General features: G+C 53.2%; 1 protein-coding gene and 1 non-coding gene across 4 annotated transcripts in view; one reads left to right on the top strand and one right to left on the bottom strand.

The window, feature by feature from the left end:
• The window catches only part of EPHB2 (EPH receptor B2), a 167,034-nt gene that overhangs the window by 119,029 nt on the left and 26,193 nt on the right, over positions 1-21,812 (bottom strand). The gene's annotated exons all lie outside the window — the stretch shown is intronic.
• On the top strand, positions 7,058-7,161 carry LOC119237313 (U6 spliceosomal RNA). The gene has a single exon (XR_005123258.1). It is a non-coding gene; the product is annotated as a U6 spliceosomal RNA (small nuclear RNA).

Raw genomic sequence — 21,812 nt, 5'->3', positions numbered from 1 at the left:
GCTGAGTGGACCAAGATCCCCTGCAAGTTGGTGGGAAAAGCTGATTTCTGAGTTGTGACCCAAACTTCCTGTGACCCCAAAGAGCCTTGTGGGTGAGGCCTGAAGCAGGTGGTGGGGTCAGGAAGGTTTCCAGATCTGGCGTGCAGCATGGAATCGGAGTGCAGGCGAGGTTTAACTGGAGTCAGAGACTGTCACCCGGGAGGGATGGGCAGGGGCAAGGCTGCCCGCCATCCATCCCAGCGCTCTTCCCACCACAAATACGGGCCTTTGCAGCTGAGGGGTGTCAGGAGGACACTGACCATTCTAGGAGGTACTTGAGGTGGGCAGGGACAGTCACATCTGCAGCGGGCTTTTCTCAGCTTGGGGCAGCAGAGGATCCGTCTTGCCCACGTGGGTGCAAGACGAGGTTCTGTGGAGTCAATGAAGCCTTCCCAGGGGAGATGACGATAATCCCAGGAGGGCAGGGCTCCCTTCCGCAACTTTGAGTTTATAGGCTTCAGGGCCAGTGCTGCCCCAGAAACTGACCGGTGCAGACAGGCCTGACAGAGACACTGTCACCTGTGAGAGGACCATCCAGCCCAGTCTGACATTCAAGACTTTCCATGGGTTGGTCTTAGCCTCTGATCTTGCCCCACCTCCCCCCACCCCCAAGGGACCAGTCTGCTGTTAGGGTCCTCTCCTTCTTGTTTCCCACTGCCGAGCCTTTGCTGCTGGCCATACCTGAGCCTAGAATACCCTCTCTGAATAGATGGGTCACTCAAGTAGGCAGCATGAGTGAGGCCCAGGACCAGAAAGACATGCTCCTGAAATGTGCTAGGCTCTGATTTTGCCTCCCTGCCCTACCCCAGCTGCTGCTCCTTCTGCCCAGGATGTCCACCTCTTCACCTGGAAAATTCCTCTCTACCCTTTAAGACTTAGCTCAGGTATCTGATGTGCCTGGTGCCCTTCCCCAGCCTGGTATTGGATCAGGCTGGAGTCCTGCGATGCTAGGCTGCTGAGTGGCACCTGTGGCCCTTGATGTCCAGTGTGACCACGCAGCAGCCCTCCATGTCAGACAGTGAGCAAGTGGCCTGGGCCAAGCCCACAAGTACGATGGGCCAGCCCTGCCTCAGAGCCGGGCCATGGAGCAGCCTTCCCACATTACCAGCCGTGCCGCCTGGCTGGTCCCCTGGAGACCACAGGACATGGCATGGCCAGGCCTAGCTCCCTGCCCCAATCAGCCCTCAACTCCCCAGACCCTCACGGGGGCTCCTCCTGGCCAGGAATTCTGTAGTGGTGGCGGCAGCGGCAGACCCACTGACGCTGGGACCAGGCTCAGGAATTCTTGCTCTAATTGAGAAATTGGATCTGGAACCTCAAGCATCTCGCCACGCTGGCGTGTGCTCTGCTGGGACAGGAGGCTTCGCTGGTGGGGTTAAGGTGGGTGGTGGGTGATCCTGTCCTCTCATGATGGGGGGTTCCTTATCCTCCCCCACACGCACCCCAAGGCTGCAGCCTCAGGGACCTCACCCGGAAGTGGGAGCACTAAATAAGACTCACTCCCAGGCACAGATGGGCAGCTCTTAGCACCGGATCTGGCATAGTAGCTGAGCTCAGGAGGGCTTCGTACCAGCGTCGTCATCACCCCTCACTCACGTGGAGGCCAAGGAGAATGAGAACAGATCCCAGAGAAGGGAGAATTTGTTGGGCTGCCAGGACTGGGCAGCTGCATTTGAACAGGGGTAATCATCATAATCCTGACCTTTAGCAAGTGAGCGCCTACTATGTGCCAGGCCCTGTGCTAGCTACGTTTCATAGGTGAGTTGCATTGCCACTTAACAGAAGAGGAAACTGAGGCTCAGAGAGGGCAGTGACTTGCACGGGGTCACCAGGGCATTGGAGGCAGCTTTGGGATTCTGAGTGCTGTCTGGGGCTTCCCCCAGCCTATCAAAGCTGAGAGTCCCCTGTGCTGGGCCTGGCAGGGAGTGTTAACTTGGCCTTATTTAAAGTTGCAATTATCTGTCCCATTTCCCGCTGGCTATAGCTGAGCTCTCTGGGGAGGTGGGAAGACCCTGATGGAAGATGCCAGGAACAGGGAATTTCTAAGAAATCCTGCCTGAGCCTGCAGCTGAATGAACAAGGGGGACAGGTGCTGGCTCCCCATACCTAGGCCCCTCCCTTCCTCTGCCCCTGCAGGGAGAGGCTTCCCCAGGGTGGGAGGCTCCTTCTCAGTTGTGCAGAGGTGGTGAAGGGGTCACACCCAGGCTGAGGCAGCAAGTAGTGATTGACACGGAGAAGGGAAGACAGAGGCTGCCTGCGGGTTGACCAAGATCCCAAGGCGAGGTAGCAGTGAGTGGGACCTAACACTGGAGTGACCCAGACCTAGAGAGGGCCCCAGAAAGTTCTCTGAGAGTCAGAAAGACACAACTGGCCCAGGAGCCTGGGCATTGAGCACAGAGCAATAGTACCTACAGGCTTGGTTTTAGGGTTCTATGGGTTGGTGCCCACTGAGAGGTCTGCACAGGGGACAAAATGCAACAGGAACCCCAATCTACAGATGACAAGTCTCAGAAAGGAAGGCCAGGGCCAACAACATCCTGTGTTGGTCACCAGGACACAGGATGGCTCAAGCATACACCCACACCTCTTCTTGTTGCCTCTGATCTGAACACACTCCCTGGCTGTGCACCTACTGTGTGCCTGCCAAAGTCACAGTCCCTTCTGAGAGGAGCCAACAGACAGGTGAGGGTGACCTGCAAGCCAGCAGTACTAGAGCTCACCGTCTCAGTGGGTGATGCAGGGGGGGCGGCCTGGCAGTGAACCCAGGCGTTGAGTTCAAATGCCAGGGAAGCAGCATATCGCAGTGTGTACCCTGGGGTGCTGGGAGTTGGGCTCAACAGATCTACATCTGAGCCCCCCTTCCAGACCCTGTGACTTCAGGCAGGTCACTTCCTTCCCTTCCTGAGCTGTGGGATGCAGGTGAAGGTGACAACTGGTAAGATCTTGCATAGAAAGTGCTTAGCATGTACTTGGTAAAATAGCGACTGCTGTTATAACCCAAATTTCTACACAACTTGGCACAAAGTAGTCACTGAGCAAATGGAAGTTGTGATATTGTATTATTATTAGCCAAGGCCCTCCGGTCAAGGCTAAGGCAGACTCTAGCTTTCTTGTCTGTGGTAGAAAAAATAATGACACCCCCTCCCTGCCAAGATACCATCACATTAATTCCCAGAACCCATGAATGCTACATGGCAATGGAAATTTTGCAGATGAGATTAAGTTAAGGATCTTGAGACAGGGAGATATCTTGGATTATCCAGTGGATCCCATGGAATCATAAGGATTCTTTCAAAAGAAAGACAGGAGGGAGGGTGAGGGAGCAGGGGCGAGGCTTCAAGCAGAGATTGGAGTGAGCACTCTGTAGATCGAGGGAGGGGCTGCAAGCCAAGGAACACAGGCAGCCTCTGGAAGTTGGGAAAGACCAGGAAGCGATTCTCCCCTGGAGCCTCTGGAGAGAGTTGGCCCCACTGATAATTTGATTTCAGCCAGTACAAAACCCACTTATGACTCTGACCTTCAGAGCTATAAGGTAATAAATGTGTGCTGTTTAAAAGCCACTGAGATTGGGATAGTTTGTTACAGTAGCAATAAGGAACAAATATACCATCCATAATGATCAACTCCTATCCCTGCTGCCCCCACATTCATTCACCTCCATGGCTAAGGAAAAGCCCAGCCCCTCTGCTGAGAGAGGGCAGTGGAAGGGTACTTGGGGTTCACAGGTGTGAGTGAGGAGAGCCTTCCCCTCCAGCATCTCCTGGCCGGCCCATCCATAAAGGCATGTAACTAGACACCCGTGGGCTCAGCAACCATCTCTGCTCTGGATGGGTGAGGGGACAGGGTGGGGCGAGCTACTCTTGGGGTCACAGTTCACCTAGTGCTCACCATATGCCAAGCCCTGCCAGGGACCTAATCTTTCCACAGCCTGGGAACTACCACCAGCCTCACTTTACAGATGAGTCTCAGGAGTGAGGCAACTTGCTCGAGGCCGTCGAGTAGGATGTGGACTGGCTTCTGCTTGCACTGGCCACTCCCAGGCCACCCCGCTCCGACAGGCTCTCGGGTAGTGGATCTCTGCTACAGGAGGGGGGCTCCCCCCACCCCAGCATTCTCTGGGCTAGTGGGGAGGAATGGTGCCCCTTATCTTCCTGAGGTCAGCACAGTGCCTGAGGCCCAGGAGAACTGGGCCTCAGGGGAGGTGGAGGGCTCTGAGAACCTGGGAACCAGCACCCTGGGGTGGATGCCAGTGCCCCCCATGGCAAGCAGCTGGGGTTGGTGCAAAGCCCACTCCGGTTCCTAGGAAGTCACCCAGGTCTCCTCCTGCACAGCCTCCCATTCCCACCTCGCAGAAACCAGCCATGAGAATGATTCTAACAACGGCAAGGCGGGCACCGAGCTAAGAGCTTGCTGCTATCTCATTTTGCCCTCTCACGATCCCCCTTGGAGGAAACTTCTAAATCATCCTCATTTCAACAAGCACAGTGAGGTTGAGAGAGAGGAAGGAGTTTCCCAGGTCACACAGGCAGGAAGGGCCAAGCTGGGGGTAGGGGCCTCAGAGGCCCCCTGTACCACTCCCTTGGCCTGTGGCTCCCCATCGTGAAGAGGAGGCAGTGGCCAGAGGCTCCCAGCTTGCTGGAGGACCCCAGTCCAGTGTGCCTTCCTCTCGACTGTGGGGTACCCCCCACCCCCGGCCCCATGACATCCTCAGGAAGCAGGCTAGAGCTGAGGGTCCTGGGGGCTTGGGGGAGGGTCACCCAGAGTCTGTCCAGTGAGGTTGTCTTTGGCTCTAAACCCATCTTCTCCTGCCCCCAGTTAAGACTCAGGAGACCAGTCTCCAGGATTCTAGAATTTGGGGTCCCAATGGGGGCCGCACTCTGGCCCCTCCCAGGAGAATTTCGCCTCAGATGACTTCCTGGTGGCGCCGGTGCCAGGCTGGGGGTGGGGGAGGCAGGCTGGGCGGCTCTGCCGCAGCAGGCCTCAGAGCCCCGCTTGGAATCCCAATTGAGCTATTTTTAATGTGCTTCAATTTTCATTTTCTTTTATTGGAAAACACAGATGGTGACTTGCTGCCCCTCACACATACTGAGCAAGCACTGGCGGGGAGAGGGGGGTGCAGCAATCACAAGAACGCCCCTACGTGTCTGGGTACCAGGGCCAGCAACCAAGTCCCTGCCACTCCAGGCCTCAGTTTCCCCAGCTGTAAAATGACTGAGGTGGCTCCAGAGGCCCTGCTGGCCCAGTCTCTGAGGGTTCAGGCTCGAGGAGGGAGGAGGCCCCAACTGGACACTGGCAGAAAGGACATCCAGAGTAAGGGGTCGTGGCCAGGAGGAATGGGGGGGGAGGGAGGGAGGACACTTTTCCAGCAGTCACCTTACTTAACCCTTCCAGTCGCCCTTTACCGATGAGGAAACAGCTCAGGAGATCAAGGCCATGAGCCCGGGGAGGGGTCGAGCCGGCACTGACCCAGGTCTGTGCGAGCCTGTGCTCCTCGCCCCCCTCCAAAGTGTCCCAGTTCCACATTCTTATTTATTTTTTCTCATTAGAAAAGCAATACGTGCTCATTAAAGACAATTTGGAAAATGAAGAAAAGTCAGAAGAAAATGTAAAGTACAAAATAATCCTCTCGCCCCACCGTCCCTCCTTCCCTCATGACCGTGGCCAGCGCTGGCGTGTTCATCCCCCTTTGTTTGTTTCTTCACATAATTTGCGATGCTTTAACATCAGTGGTGGCACAGGGGAGCAGCTGGCTGTGCACACAATAGATGCGGGAGCTTTTGAAAAACACTAGTTCTGGCTGTTCCTTACCCCTCTAAGACAGAAAGAATTAGAATCTCAGGAACCGGCTGGCAATTGGCTGCTGGGAATCTATATTTTCCACAAGCTTTCTAGATGATAGCAAGGCAGCCGGCCTGGATCAGCCATGGACCTGCTCTTGGCAAGACCACAGGTTCCAGAGATAGCTGGAGCCCTCTGGCTTGACCATGGGTTAAGCTGTGTGGCCTTAGGTGAATGAATTCTCCTCTCTGAGCTGCCATTTCCTAATCTAGGAAAACAGGACCCTTCTTTGTAGCTACACCATTACTCCCCCAAGGCTGTCATCAGAAGGTCCTAAAGCCACCACAGCTGTTTCACCTGCCTCAGAGGTTTGGCATCTACAGCAAATTAGATACCTGGATGTATCTGAAAACTGTGAGGTACACAAGCCTTGGCGGACGGGCAGAGGGAGCTGCAGGGATGGGATACTGAGCTCGGAGGCTTTGCAGGCCAATGATCGCCATGGAAGACAGGCGAGTGTGGCTGTGTTGGGGGTGCCTCCAGAGGAGCTTCAAGGCCAGCTGCTAATTGCCCCTTGTGAGAACATTCCCCACACCTCCTCAAAAGCATGTGGCAGCACACAATGGGGGTGGGGGTGGGGTGCGAACTTCTTTGATTAGAATTCTCTGCCCAAAGGTTCAGAGATGCCTGGTGGGCTAGCTGGGGACAGAGCCACGGAAGGTGGCTGGCGTGGAGGGGGCCATGGGCTGAGCCTCCTTGAAGATGACAGCAGTGGGGTCGGGCACATGCTTCCCGGTGTGCAAGGCACTTTCACCTGCAAAGTCTCAGGCTTTTCTTAGAACAATTCTGAAATCTGGACATTCATTCATCAGAGCTTCACTGAGCATCTATTTTATCCCAGGCTGTACAAGTGCCAGAACCTCCACCAGGAGGGACTGGGGCGTGTTTCACTGCAGACAATGAAGGCAGGGGTGGAGAGCAAGAGCACGAACTGCCAGGAAGTATAATAAAGGGTAGCAGGTACCCCCACAACCAAGGGGTACAAGGAGCACACGAGGGGCACATAGGGGAGAGCCTTGGTGTCCTCATTTTATAGTTGTGCAAATTGTGGTTCAGTGAGGCCAAAGTTTGTTTTTTTTTTTTTTTGCTTAAGGTCTTGGGTCATTAGTGGTTGTTCTGCCACCTCTCAAGACTCCTGGGAGGCAGGGGAGAAAGTAAGCCAGTAAATTAATGGGGGACAGTGTTTGCTTGGGCAGCACATACATTGAAATTGGAACAGTTCAGAGATTAGCATAGCCCCTGGGTAAGGGTGACTCATAAATTGGTGAAGCGCTCCATGGTCTAAAAAACAAAAGGAAAGGAAGAAAGAAAATGAATGGGGAAGAAAATGCTCCAAGCAGGTGAAGAAGCATGTGCAAAGGCCCTGAGGAGAGGGGAGTCAGGATCTGCCGCAGTATCTGGTGTGGGAACTAGTGGCTGGACACTGGTGTCCTGTTTTGCGATGTCCTGAAACCCCAAGTGGAGGCAGCACCCATAGTGCCAGCTGCCAACAGACACCTGCCCTGCGGGGCCACTGGCCTAGGGGCGGTCTGTGACCTGGCCCAGAAGCCCCCTGCTCGAAGGAACTGCCTCCATGTCCTCGCACACCATCCTCCCTTACCAATCCCTTTCCAGGTTGGGGTTCTAGACATCCGGCAGGGTGCTTTCAAGTTCTCTGGGGCGAACCTCCAACTTTTGAGACCCCCAATTTCCTAAAATGCAATAGTTCACACATAATGAGCAGAACCTGGTTTTTAAAGGCATCAGGATCCCCGTTGCGTGGGTAAGAAAACTCAGACTCAGAGCTGGTTAAGTTAAAGAGCAAGGATTTGGATTCACACCCGACTCCAGATAACCAGAGTCTAGGTGTAGCTTTCTTCTAAAATGCCCTCTGCTCTCTTCCTCATCTAGTCAAATCTCATCACCCTTTAAGGGTCACCGTTTTGGGGGGATGCTCCTGGACTGGCCCGATTTGTCTCAGCATTCCCTAGAGCCTGTCTGTTCCTGTGTTAGCCCAGGAGCTAATGCGTGAGGGTCAGCAGGGTGTCCCTAGGGGGCTGGGGTCTCCGAGAGGGTGGAAGTCTCAGCAGAGGGAGAATGCCCCAAGTCCTGTGCACCGTCAGTCCCTGACCACAGCAGCCCACCCATCCCCCATGAGCTACGAGAGGGCGCTTGCCTTCTCTCCAACGCCACCCCCTGCCATTATCCTGAATTCTAAAAATACAGCTTTTAAGTGAAAAAGAGCATATTGCTTATTATAAGACAGTGAAGCAACATAAAGGGTATAAAGTGAAAAGTCAAAGCTCTTTCGCAGGGTAGTCACAACTAGACACTCCTCGGTGCATCAAATCTACACAGAGACGCTTAAATGCATATTTATCCCTTTGAAAGCCACAAGCAGAATCATACTCAAAGTACTGTTTCTAATCTGCTTTTGATGTTTCATAGACTTCTTTTGACCCTGGTTCAGAGAGAAGGTTCCAGGGCATTCTTTCTACTAGCAGTTTGGTAATCTAGTGTTGGGGACAGCCTCCCATTGTCTGAGATTCTTGCAGGTGGCCCCTTTCTACTCATCCTTCAGGGTATCTGTGAAGAGAAACTGAGGCAGCAGGTGCCATGTTCCAGCCTGGCCCAGGGCAGGCGCTCGGGGCATGTGGGTAGCTGGGGGTCAGCTGGGTTCCCAGGTGGAAGTGGGGTCAGAGCACGTCCTTGGCTGCAGAACATCCTCTGGCTCTCCCCTTTCCCAGCAGACCCGTCTCACACGCCCCCGCCTACCCCAGCCTGCTTCCCCCACACCTCATAAATCTGCAGGCAGCCAGGCCTGCTCAACCCAGCTGGGGCACCCTCCGGAGACTCCCAGATAAAGCTGCAAACTGGCAAGGGGAAGGAGGTTCGGTCTCTAGGGCCCCTTCAGCACCCCAACTCCTGGGTCCTGACTGGGCAGGGCCTGGCCCCCTCGGTTTTGGGGTCAGTCTAAGTGAAGGCTCCCCGTGCATCTCTCGGGGGACCTTCCCAGTCCAGCCGCCCAGCTGAGCTTCCTGCCTCCCCTCCGGACCTTCCCACCGCCCATCCATCCTGAAACCGCAGCCTCCCAGACCTCTCCCGAACACCCCTTTTATCATGTCACTCCCTGCTCATGGCCCGCTGGTGGCTCCCCAGCGCCTGTGGGAGAAAGTGCAAACTTCTTCCCCCGGAATTCCTGGGCCAGCTCCTCAGTCCCGCCCACACCCGGGAGCCCTGGGCTGTGCTGGTTCAGCTCCCTCCGTGGCATGTCCCCTGCCCCACACTGCTGGAGTTCACGCAGTGAGCACCCGTGTGCCAGAGCCAGAATGTGGGCTGAAGCCCACAGTGGTGAGACCCCGGGCACATCACCTTTGCTCTCGGAGCCCTGTCGCCCCACCTTCCTAGAAAGGTGCTGAGGAAGGCACTAGATGAAGCATGAAAATCACAAGCTCAGTGCTTGGCCTTACCCTAACAAAGTAAATATTAGTCCCTTCAGTTCTTCCCTGTGCTTCATAATAACAATAACGGTGATAATAACAGCAGCAAACACATACAGTGCTTGCCCTAGGCTCAGCTACGTGCCCACCTTATGTGAGCTCAACGCTGTGAGGTAGGCACTGTGTCATGCCCATTTTACAAAGGAGGAAACCGAGGCAGTGAGCCGTGAAGAAATTGTCCAAAGTCATGTGGCCAACCAGGGACAGACCCAGGATAGGCGCGCAAAGCTTCTAGCTTCCCCGAAGCTGGTGCACAGCCCTCTCTCCCTGGGTGTTATTTCCCAAACGACCAGAACTTGAGATTCACCCTGACGCCACTGGGGGTGCAAAGAGGGTAGAACTCTGGGCCTTTCTGAGGCTGTGGTTCTTTCTCCAGACCATAGGTTGGCTGAAGGTAGCTTCCTCCTTGTTCAATTTTGGGGATCCACTCCCCCCATCCATCTCAAAACATTTCCTGGTCTTTGTTTTTTTGTTTTTTTTTTTTTTTTTTTTAAAAAAAACCTGTAAAAGTATGTGAAAATGAATTTGGAGGAGGCAAGTCAGTCTGGGGGCAGGAGACCCAGGTGTTCAGCTGCCTTGGACAAGTCCCCTCCCCTCAATGGGCTTGTGTTCTCGCCGGGTGTGCGGGTGGGGGGCAGTCTGGGAGAGATGGGGTGGGGAATGACTGTCTTTGATAAGTCAGTACAGGAAGAACATGTCTCCCTTTTCTGTTCTCATCCATCCCCTGGAAACCCCCTGGGGGTTCTGAGACTTGAACACCTTTTTGAAACATGCTGGCCTGTTTAATAGACAGCAGACAAGCCGGCCTCGGGCTAGGGCCTGAAGGAGAGTTGCCTCTGGGGCTCCTGCTCCTTACCTCACCTGCTGCTCACCTCACCTGCTGCTCTTCCCCTCACTGCTCCTCCCCTCACCTGGAGACCCCTGGCTCCTGCCTTTACCCTCTCGGGAAGTACCAGGGAAGTAGCCTTGGCCGTGAGGTTGGCGGTGATTGGGGTCAGTCTCCAGCACCCGACATGAGGTCTAGAGAGTGAGCCCCCCTTCGCCAGCACGGCCAGCTCTGTAATACTCTTGGCCTGCATCCTGTGCCCCCCACCTCTAAACCCTGTCCCAGACTCCCTCCTTTTGCAGGGGCTCAGCTCTGAAAGTTAGCCGGGCTTGAGCGGGACCATGATCAGCCTGTCCTGCTTCTGCTGTATTTATAGTTGCAGTTACCTTCTGTTTGTGTCAAGAGATCTTGGTGTTTTATTTATGGCAGGGATATGGACTTTCCTTCTTGATACATTTGCTCCAGTAAAGAGAAAAGTGAGTCATTTCAAGAACAACAGCGAGAACACGGCTGGAGACAGCAGAAATTGAGTTGACAACGGGGAATGGAAGGACAAAAAGGTTTCTGAGCCCTTTCAAGTCCTCGCATTCTGGCTTGGTTTGGGGATATTCCTGCTATCTTTGGGGGTTGAAAGAGCTTCCTCGCTGCCTCTTCTTCTCCTGGTATGGTCACAGTGGGCCCAGTATCTCAAGGGTGCCCCATGAGGAGCCTACAGATGGCATCCAGAATGCTCAGCCCCAGGACTTAGGGTCCCCATAGGGGCCCTGAGCCGCTGGGGGCCCAGCACTGACCCTAATCCATGTCTTAGACCTGTGTAAGAGTGAAGGCAGGTTGGGGAACAGGCTGTAAGTGTTCCCCCTCATCCCCCCAATCCCAGCACCCTCTGGGCCCCAGGCAGAGGTTTCGGAAGGCCCCCTCACCACATCTGGAGCTCATTACACTGAGAAGCTGGAGAGGCTGAGGATATAAATGGGTCCAGCAAGGGTTTAGATAAATACCAGAATGATAGATCCACGCCAGGTTATTGAAGGGAAGTGAAAGGATGTTCGAGGAAGATCCTTAACCTTGTCAAACTCCCCGACAAAGTGTCCCCGGGGGGTGGTCCGTCTACTCAGCAGCCTCATCTCCTGCCTCTCCCCCACATGCAGCCCAAGTGTGGCCAAAGACGGAGACGGCGCCCCCTCAAGACCCCAAGCTTTTGCATGTGCTGCTCCGCCTGCCGGGGACATCCTTCCTTCTCCTTTTGCTGGGCTCTGGGCCTGGGCTGCCCTCCTGGACCACCCAGGCTGGGTGCAGCACCTGGGCTCCCTCGGCCTGGGCACAGGTCCCTTATGTCTGCCTAGTGCAGGGCTGGTATGTAGCAATCCCACCACAATGAGAATAGGCCACGTATGGAGTCCCCTTCGGGCCAGGACATATATCAAGCAGTTGGCACGCACCGGCGCATGTAATCCCAACGACCCGGTGTGACAGGTCCTATCATCACCCACATTTTACACACAAGAAACCTGAAGCTCAGAGACATGAAGCGACTTGCCCAGGGTCACACAGCCAGGAAGAGGGGGAGAGAGAATACATATGCCAGACCTTAGAGCTCAGGCTCGTCCTTCCATACCGCGATGCCTTCTCCCAGCAGCCGGTGTAAAAAAACACTGTTGACTGGAAGAGCGAATGGAAAACAAAGTATCGGTCTCCATCCAACTCCATCAGGCCCTCTTCCGAGACTCTTACTGGAAAGGTGGCTTTAATTCCTTTGTATCTCTTATGTGCAAGGCAGTTTTAGAGGTGTGCACAGTGATTCTTGTATCCACACAAGGTATGAAGAGAGTCACAAATACCTGTGGAGTGCTGTGACACCGCAAAGAAAGTCTCTCAACAGCCCTGTGCAGTAGGTATCCCATGGCAGATGAGGAAACTGAGGCTGAGGAGGAGAAATGACCCACCCAAGGTCACAGGAATCAGGTCAACCAGGGTCCAAAGGTGAGTAGGGCCACTACCCACAGGTGGAATTCTAGACCTAGTCCAGGAGAAGCTGGACCCCACTCACCAGGCCCTGGCTTTCTCATCTCTAGGACAGGGGCGTGACCCCAATTCATTCTCCTCTTCACTGAGGTCTAATGTCCCTCTAAGACAGAGAGGTGACCCCAGCAGCTTGGTGACTCCATAGAACAGACATTGCATTGCCTCTGCCTTTCTGTGCAGCTGGCACGCCTCACCTCACCTCACCTCATGCATCCTCCCAGCCTGCAGCCCTTGATCGTTTTCATCCCCACTATGTACATGGGGCCAGCAAGCACAGAGGGGCTGAGCATCCTGCTGGAGGGGGTACGCAGCAGAAACAGGAATTGAATGCTAGGTCAGTTTATGTCTCTGTAAAGCAGAAGCCTTGGAACCTTCTGGAAAGGTATGAAGGAGAGCTCCCTGTTCAGGCTGCAACATGACCTGGGAGAGGGGGTAGGGAAATGTGATGGAAGTCAGCTCAGCCGCATGGCCAAATTATTGAGCCTCGGGGTGAGGGTCTGCCTGTGCTGGGCACAGTGGAGATAACAGGAATCCTGTTACAGTGCCTAGTCACCTCCAGGCAGGTAAGTTTACATCAGCACTCCTGCTGCCTGGCACCCTAGTATCCCTGAGTGCAAGGAGAAGCTGGGCCTCCTCTGCCCTGGTAGCTTTCAAGCTCGCTTGCTGTGTGACCTTGGGAGGTATCCTTCCCTCTCTGTGCTTCAGTTTCTCCATCCTGCAAATGAAGGGCTTGTACTAGACCAGAGTTCCTCAAATTTCACTTGTTCCTAAACTGCTTTTAGGACTTTGATCATATCCATGTAACCACTTGAAGAACACTTTACTTTTAAAGTTGACTCACCTATTTTTCTGAAATAAATTCATTAGTAAAGGGAAAAATCAGCTTACCCCTTTAACTAGGAGAAAGCCAGCACTGACTCCTACTGCCAGAAATAGCTTGCCAAGTGGCTGAGAACATGGGCCCTGGAGCCATTTGCCTGGGTTCCTAATCCTTGCTTTGATACTGTGTGACCTCAGGGTAGTTACTTAACTCTCTGTGCCTCGTCTTCATCTCTAAATTGAAGGCAATGACAGCACCTAGCTCAGAAAGCTGTTATGAGGATGAAAAGAGTTAATATTTGGAAGTACCCGTACTTCGCAAGTACTGTATGTGTGTTTGCTAAATAGAGGTGCATAAACAAACGATGCACAATGAAGGCAAGTTGATGCCCCAACATTCCAGCTCCCTAATAGGGCCGGAGCCTGAGGCCTGCTTTTCCCTCTTGAAAAGGGAGATTAGGGGCTGTCAGAGAGGTGTTAGAGACATGTTGGCAGGAAACAGACTTTCTCCGTGAGTAATCAGCAGGCGTGGAGGAGAAGAGACGGGAACTTTCTTAGCGTGTGATTCAGTGTTATTTAATGCCATTTCCGTGTTTCCCCTAGAGTCTGCTGCATCGAACGTCCTGGTAAGCCCAGGACTCAAGCATGTCTGGAGTTTGGTCTGATGACCTAGGACTCTAGGAGGAGAAGACGGTGCATCTGAGGCCAGGGAAGGGTCGGGCTGTGGCAGCCCCTCCACCCTGTCTCTTCCTTCTCCTGCCCCGTGCCTGCTGCAAACCCTCCCACTGCCACGGCCACCACTTGGATTTCCTGCATCAGCCCCAACTTAAACGATTCCACTCTGATTCTTTTCATAGGGAAGTGGGAAATGGCAGGTAGAAGAGTAAGGATTTTGGATTTTAAATTCCATTTCTGACTTGCCTTGGGCAAGTCACATCCTTGACCTGTTCCATTTCCTTATCTGCCAAGTAAGAATAAAACAACCCACCCCAGAGGGTTGGGAGGGAGGTTCACAAGACCATGCAGGTGAGGGGCTCAGCTGAGCCCGGGCACAGCTAGCCTGCAGTCGTTGTTGTTATAAATAAATTCAAAATTTGAGACAGAAGTCTTTTGTCACACCACGTGTCTTGATTACAGTAATTGTGGCACTCAGGCACTCTCCTCGTTCCCACCCTTCTGTGTCTGAGTGTTCCATGTGGCGGGGACCAGCTGACCTTGGCAGGGCCCTCAGCCCCCAGTGTAAGTTGGAGCCCAATGGAGGCGCAGCTGAGTGAATGTTTGTTGAATGAATGAATGAAGTAACAGCAAAGGGTGGGGCCTCAGCCACCCTGAGGATGGGGAGGAGGGAGTGTCCTTCTCTTTTCCCTCCCTCCAAGAAAATTGGGGACAGACAACTGTCCTCGGTAGGAGCTGACATCATGGCAGTCTCTGTGATGTCACACAACTAAAAACACGTTGTTGTCACCCTCAGAATTGAACACCTTGGTCTGAATTCTTCAGCTTACTCCCGGGACTGTCCTGGATATATATGAGGTGCCCAGTCCTGGGTTAGGCAGAATAGGGGAGCAGGGGACGCCAAAGGAAAAGCTTGCCCCATCCCTGCCCCCCATTTCTGCTAGCACTAGCACATGCTGTTGAGCAGCAAGGCCCTGAGGACAGGAAACAGGGACAGGCTAGAGACAAGGAGTCACAGCCAGAAGACCCCCTGGCGTGTGTAGCCGATTCTGCTGGTGTTCATAAAATATAATATACACTGCTATTTCTAGAAAGAATTGGAGGGAAGCTTACAATTAAAAATATCCATATATATATCCATAGATATAAATATATCACACACACGTATATGTATCTATTTACGACATTTGAACTACATTTATATACAAAGAACATCAGAGGGAAAGAGAATTGTTCCAAGAATCTGGGATACAAAGGCCTGCAGTCAGAAAACAGTGTTGACTCTGAGCTTCCTGGCAGCCAAAGTGAGCAGAAAGTAGACTGGAGAAAGGGAGGTGGAGGGGGATAGAGACAATAGTCACAACATATTTGAGCGCTTACTCTGGTCAGGCATTAAGAGGTCTAGGTATGGGAACACACTGAATGTTCCTGATAACCGAGTGACATCAATAAGATTACTTGCCCCTGTCTTACAGATGGGGAAACTGAGGCAAGAGAGGAGGAGCAAGCGGCTTAAGAGGCAAACAAACAGTCGAGCCAGGACTTGAACCAAGAAACCGGTGCTTAGCCACCACATGGTCCTGCCGAGACCCTGGCCTGGTTTCTCGCTGGCTTTGCACAACTCTACCAGGTGGGTGTTGTTGGCTTCATTTGCCAGATAAGGTAACTGGATGCAGAGAGGGGAAATGACTTGTCCAGAGGTACACAGTGTGGTGGTGGCGGAGTGGGGCCTGACGAACTGCCCTGTTCTGTCCCCCCGGCAGACTGGCTCAGCTCCACAGCAGTTTCTAGAGCCTGAGCCACCAGCAAAAGGAAGAAGAGTTCATGCTAGGTGATGAGACAGGTCACACCTGAGTTCCCTAGCTACAGTGGAGTCCCAACAGCCTGCTCACAGCTGCCCCAGCTGGCAGAGGTCCCGGGTGACGGGGGGTCTGGCGATGCCGGCTCAGTGGCCACATGCTGTTCCAAGGTGTTTGCTCCACTCCCGACTTGGGAGTGAATGGCAGTGAGTCACCTCAGAGCCCCTCCTTGCCCACGGATGTGTGAAGGTGCCAGCGGATGGGATTTAGAGGATCCCTCCTCCCTCAAGCAGGATGACAAAGAGTTGCTGGAATAGCCTGGTCAGTCCAGAGGGTTCAGAGTCAACCCACCTTGATGGAGTCTGGTCTTGGGCAATTCACACTGTGGAGGGGAGGGAAGGGACGGACAATGTCAAGGGCTAAATAATACACAGTTCAGTGAAAGCACTTCATACGGTCCCTGGCACAAAGAGGTGCTTCATAAATCTCGATATTATTAATTAATTAGCCTGGCCCAGGCCTATCTGTGATCCACAGGCACACTACCAAGGTGGACTGTCACGAGCCTGCCCCCTTGGGCTGCCTGGCCCACTACCAGGTAGGAGCAAGAGGCAGATCCCCTGTCCACTGCTCCGCCTGGGTTCTGGTACAGAAACCTGAGTTTCAATCAGCGCTGCCTCTAACTGGCTACGTGATCTGGGTCAGCCATGTTGCTTCTCCAGGCCGCAGTTTCCCCTTCTATAAAAGAAGTGGCTTGAACCGAGGGGCTCACCAGTTCTGACCTTCTTGTCACTTAATCCAACTTGGCAACACCCAAAGAGAGAGGCACAACCCCCCTTGAGGGAATGAGGAAAGCAAGGCCCAGGAGGGAAGGAATATATACCCTGAGGCTGTTGTGAATCAGAAGGGCACAGTGGGGAGTTGTGGACAAGGCCTCAGACAGAGCTGGGTTGGGATCACAGCTCCTCCACTCCCTGGAAGGTCATGAAGAAAGCATTTAACACCTTCATGACAGCTTCTCCATCTCTAGTGAGGACTAGGAGCATGGCCAGAGGACCTAGCACAGTCCTGGCCCACAGCGGGTGGTCCATTAGGAGGCTTTGTTAATGTTCACAAAAGGCCAATTTCACCATCTCACCTCTCCCCTGCAGAAAACTCTGCAATGGCTTCTTTTGCTCCAAGTATAAGGATACACAGGGTGGGGCTAAACCAGGACCCTATAGGTCTCTCTGGTCCTCTCCCACCCTCTCTCTACCTCTCAATTCCAGTCACTCTGTCCCCTATGCTTGGTGCACCATCCCTTTGAGCCAGGTCAGCTTCCATTCATCTTTCAGGCCACCTCCAGGTATGTCACTTCCTCCAGGAAGCCTTCCCTGACCGCCCTACCAGAGCCAATTCTCCCTTATACCTGCTGCTGGAGTAGTTGTCTAAGATGCATGTAAGACCCAGGTCTGTGAGTGTCTCTGAGGACTGTCTGCTCTGCCACCAGACATTTCAAGTGTTCTTCCCGCTGCTGCACCTCCACCCACAGCAGACACTTGGTCATTATGCAGAGCGTCTTTCTCACTGAGCCTTGTGGCTTACAGAGAAATTACACGGATCCTGTGAGTCCCTACTTTGCAAACTGATTGTGGGGGTGTGGTAGGGTGTCAGGAGACATGCAGGGGAAGATTAGTTGGAGACTGTCACAGAAACCAGATAATGCCAGCTAGATGCAATAGGCACTTCCATGGGTGGGTGCCGGGTCCCTCCTGTGCTTACAGCTGCTGACCTGTCCAGGGCCCAATCTGGGCCCCACTGGACAGTATGAACTCGGGCCCCCACTGCCAAGCAGCCACATGCCAGACCCCCTGCACAGGTTACAAATGTCATGAGATTCCAACAACCCTATGACATAGGGATTTGCGCCCTCTTTTAGAGTTGCAGAAAACTGAGGCTCAGGTAGGTGAAGTCACTTGCCCAAAGTGACACTCTCAAAAAGGGGAGAGGGGTGTTTGGATTTCTCCCTCTTTCAAATGAGGCATAACATGTATACAGTTAAGTGCACAAATCTTAACTATTCAGCTTGGTGAATTTCTCAAATTCAATGATATACCTGTAAAACTACTACCCATCATCCAGAAACCTCCTGTGTCCCTGCCTCATGGATAACCCTTCATACGCAAGCCCCATCCCGACTTCCATCGCTGTTGGCTAGATTTGCCTGTGTTTGAATTTCCTCTAGATGTATTCTTTGGTGTCTGACCTCTTTCACTCTGCTTAGTGATGTTGAGATTTATCCAGGATAGCGACTGATTCTTTTTTATTGCTGCATAGTATTCCTCTGTGTGAATACACCACAATTTATTTACCTAGTCTTTGCTGATAGACATTTTGGTCTTTCCCAGTTTGGGGTTATCATGAGCAAAACTCCCAGGAACATTCTAGTCTAGTTATCTGTCTTGGTAGACATGTATACTCATTTGTCTTTGGGTTATACTAAATAGGAGGGGGGATTACTGGACCACAGGGTAGGCATGTTTAGCTTCATTAGAAACTGCAAAACTGTTTTCCAAAGGGGTTCTCTGACTGATATTTTAAAAAAGATTTATATTTATGTATGCATACAAGAACTGGCGTACAAGCCAGAGGTGTGGGAGGTGAGAGGATTCACCAGAGACAAAGTGGGGAACAGAACAGGTAGACTCACTGAAATACACTGCTGAGGGGAGCAGCGGGCGAGCCAGGAGAGGTCTGCTGCACCATGTGGGTAGCTCCCTGGCTGGGGTTCGAACTTGTGCTGCAGTGGCTGTGGACAGCTTCATAGGTTGTGTCTTAACCCCGTGCGCCACCAGGGAGGCCCTGACTGATTTTATTGATATCATTGTCTCAAACTGTTTCTTAGGGAGATCATGATATGGGATGATAGTATTATTTTGGATAAAGATGATTTATCATATTAACAATGAAATGTGATGATACTTTTTTAATACTACTGGCTGATTTTCAGCAGAAACAAATCCACAAATCACTTTTAAACCCTTCTAAAACCACACCTTCTATGGGCAATTTGGGGTTCAGATAAATGTGGACAGGTCAGTTTTCCTGACTTACAGCCTGGAGGCCCCATCCAGAAGCAGATGAAATTGCCATTTACAGAGGTGGAGAAACACTACTACTGAGTACGTGCCAGGCTCTGTACTTGGAGCTGTTTTTCATCTGCTTTAATTCTCCCAGATGTACTAGGAGGCAGTAATGACTCTCCCATCTTACAAGGGAAGACACTGAGGCTTAGAAAGTAAAGTGCCTCAGGCTGGGTCTTACAGGAAGCAAGTGCGTGGGGAGGGGCTGGAGCTGGAGGCTAGCAGCCTATCAGGACATAGGGGCATTGGGGGTAGTGGGGGCATTAGTGAGCACTGGGTTGACAGGCCCATGAATCATCAGTGTACCCCCACAAATATAGGGCCCGGCACAGAGTTAGCTCCCAAAAGGCTTTTAGCAACTGAATGGCCGTACCAGCGGAGCCAGTGTCAAAGTGGGATAGAAAAAGGACCCCTGGGTGGACCTAGAGGTTGAACTTCCCAGTCCAGGACAACATCAAAGCACTTTGAATGGAGAAGTCAATAAGCTGGGTTCTCCTTCTGATCTGGGTGAGGGTGGGGGGCGGGCTGGAAACACTGTGTGGAGCCCCAGTTCCCAGTGTCGCCCCCAATCTTTCCACCAATATTCCCTCCATTATTCCCAACTGGGGACCAGTGGCCTCTGCCCTCTGGGAATGCAGAGAGGACTGTCTGTCCCCAACGATCTCATTGTGGGCGTCCTCCTACAGCAGCCGGGCAATCTTGATGTCAGAAACTGCCACTTGACCAGCCCACGAGTCCAGAGCTTTACAAGGCCATGATAGCACTGGGCATGCCCAGACCCCAGGAGCAGGGGTCCTGGGCCCGGCCCCAGCCCTTCTCTCTGAGCCCCATCTGTTTTCCCATCTGTAAGAGGACAGGTTTGCCAGGGAAACAAAATGGTGCAGAGGTGTGAAGTGATAATGATGTGCATGGCCTTGGAGGTCCAGATCAGGTTCAAATCCTGCCTCTACCACTTCCCTGCTGGGGACCAGGGTCTTAACCACACTGAGCTTCAGCTTGCTGGCCTCTAAAGTGGAGTAAATGAGAGCCCGTCGCAGAGATGGGCACCGAAGGCAAGGAGCCCAGTGCGTGGCACATTTTAAGCTGTTGCGCAGGTTAACTATTCCTGTTGCTCTTGTTATTGTTATTACACTGAACTGGAGCCAATGTGAGAAATTGATCGCATTTTCTTGCTGGGAAGAAAACCCGGCTGTCAGAAAGAGTACATCCTGCCTTCCCTGAGGGAGGCTTTCAGATTTCATTCCAAATCTCCAAACAGGAGGAACAGATGGGTCACACAGTCCATTCATTCACTCAACAAGCACTTAGGTACCTACTATGTGCCAGGAGTTAATCAAAGTGTCAGGCCACAAGCACCTAACATGTAACTATGGTATCTGGCGTTTGCTGGGATGGAGGGCCAGGTGGGGGGGGGGGGCGGGGGGCGGGGAGGGAATCCCCTTATCTCTCAAGAAGAGACAAGATGGCTTGGGATTTAGATAAGAGGGAGACTGGGGGACGCAGGCTGGGGGGAAAGCAGTCAGGTGTCGGAGGGGAGGGAAAACAGACGGCTCCAGGAACGCAGTTTTAAGGAGTTTTACTTAAAAGGAGGATAAAGTGGAGGGGCTGACGACTCTCAGGGTGTCAGCTTAGGAAGACAAGTCCCAGCAGCCCCAGGGTGAGAGAAGAGATGTCTCCCGAGGCTGTTGCTGGAGGGGCCTCCAAAGTCAGTACCAGCCTCACCGACACCCTTAACTTGCATCCACTGGGCCATACAGTGCCCCCCACCGCCACCTGCATCGCAAGGCCGCTATTGCTGGGGAGGAGTCCCTGAGGATGGGCTGTGCCCTCCACCATGGGGAGCAGAGGTGGACAGAAGGGAGCAGGGGACACGAGCGGAGGTGCCAGTCTCTGCCTCAACAGGAAGGGCTTGGCTGTGGCCGAGGTGGGCACGTCATGGGTGCTTATGCCAGCCGGCACCAAGTTAAGAATTTCACCTGTACCACCTCACAAGCTTGGAGGGAGGGTCTGTCCTGCTCCCCACCTTACCGACTGAGGAAAACCAGGCTCAGAGAGATGAAGAAAGATTCCAAGGCTCTAAATGGAGGGCTCCAGGGTGGAGGGTGGGGCTCTCGGAGAGAATGGAGGGCGGGAGGGGCACTCCAGGCAGAGGCAGCAGCTAGGTGGGGTGCTATGAAGGTCAGAGAGAGCACAGGAATGGCAACCAGGCAGGGAGGGTGCAGGACACGAGGTGAGTGGGTCTAGGCTGAGCACCGTGCCCTCCGTGCCCCTGTGGCATCTAGAAACATATAGAGGAAGTTTGGTCGATAGACTAAGGGAGATTATGCTTGCTTACGGCTGACCCCACAGCAGTGCTACCTTCAACCTGCTAGACTTCGGGGCCCCGAGGCAATGAGTCCAACCTTCTGAGCACTGTGGGGCACAGTGACCACGGAGGTGCATTGGCCTCTCACAGGCAGGGTCCAAAGGAGCTCGAGCCAGCGATGAGCAGGTCAGTCCCACTAAAGGAAGAACTGCCCTGGCCGAAACAGGAATAGCAAACTTGTTTGTGTTTTTGAACATGGATAAGACAAATCATGACACCCCCCAGCCCAAGAGAAAAACAATACCCCAAGACCAGAGTTGACAAGCATTGGCACTGAGGCCAAACGACAGGGACATCACCCAGATGTAAAGGGCCTGGGGCGCTGGTGCCGCTGAAAAGGATCTGAGGGCCACTGGGGGCCCGCAAGCTGAGTACAAGGAAGCAACACAAGACTCAGGCAGATCGTTTGGGCCTGAAGCTTCAAAAACAGGGTTTATTTAGATAATCCCTCCCCAGGCCTCCCTGCCTCAGCGCCTGGTTTCTCTAAGGATTTATTTTGTGAAAATGTCTCTCTCAACAAGTAAGTTATCCTACCCTGAGCCGACGAGGGAATTCTTCTCTGCGTTCAAAACCACAAACCCCGGGCAGCCCTTCTGCGGCCCAACACAACTTTCTGCAGCATCAGGTTATGAATCACTCATCAAATCCCAGTCTGATTCCAGGCCGGGCTGGGTGTGTGGGGGAGGGGAGGCTGCCTTCCACTCCCAGCTCGGGGCTGGTGTGTGTGTGGCTCTGACCAGCTTCTCCGCTGATGCCCCAATGGCAAGTGCACCAGGAATGCCCAGCTCAACTGAGTCCAGCCCACTCCCACCCCCCGGAAGAGCTCCT

Source organism: Talpa occidentalis, unplaced genomic scaffold (genome assembly GCF_014898055.3).
Source record: "Talpa occidentalis isolate TD23 unplaced genomic scaffold, MPIMG_talOcc4v2.1 talOcc4.9, whole genome shotgun sequence".
Classification (NCBI taxonomy): domain Eukaryota; kingdom Metazoa; phylum Chordata; class Mammalia; order Eulipotyphla; family Talpidae; genus Talpa; species Talpa occidentalis.
Note: the sequence above shows the minus strand (reverse complement) of the source record. Positions and strands in the feature narration are given on the sequence as shown.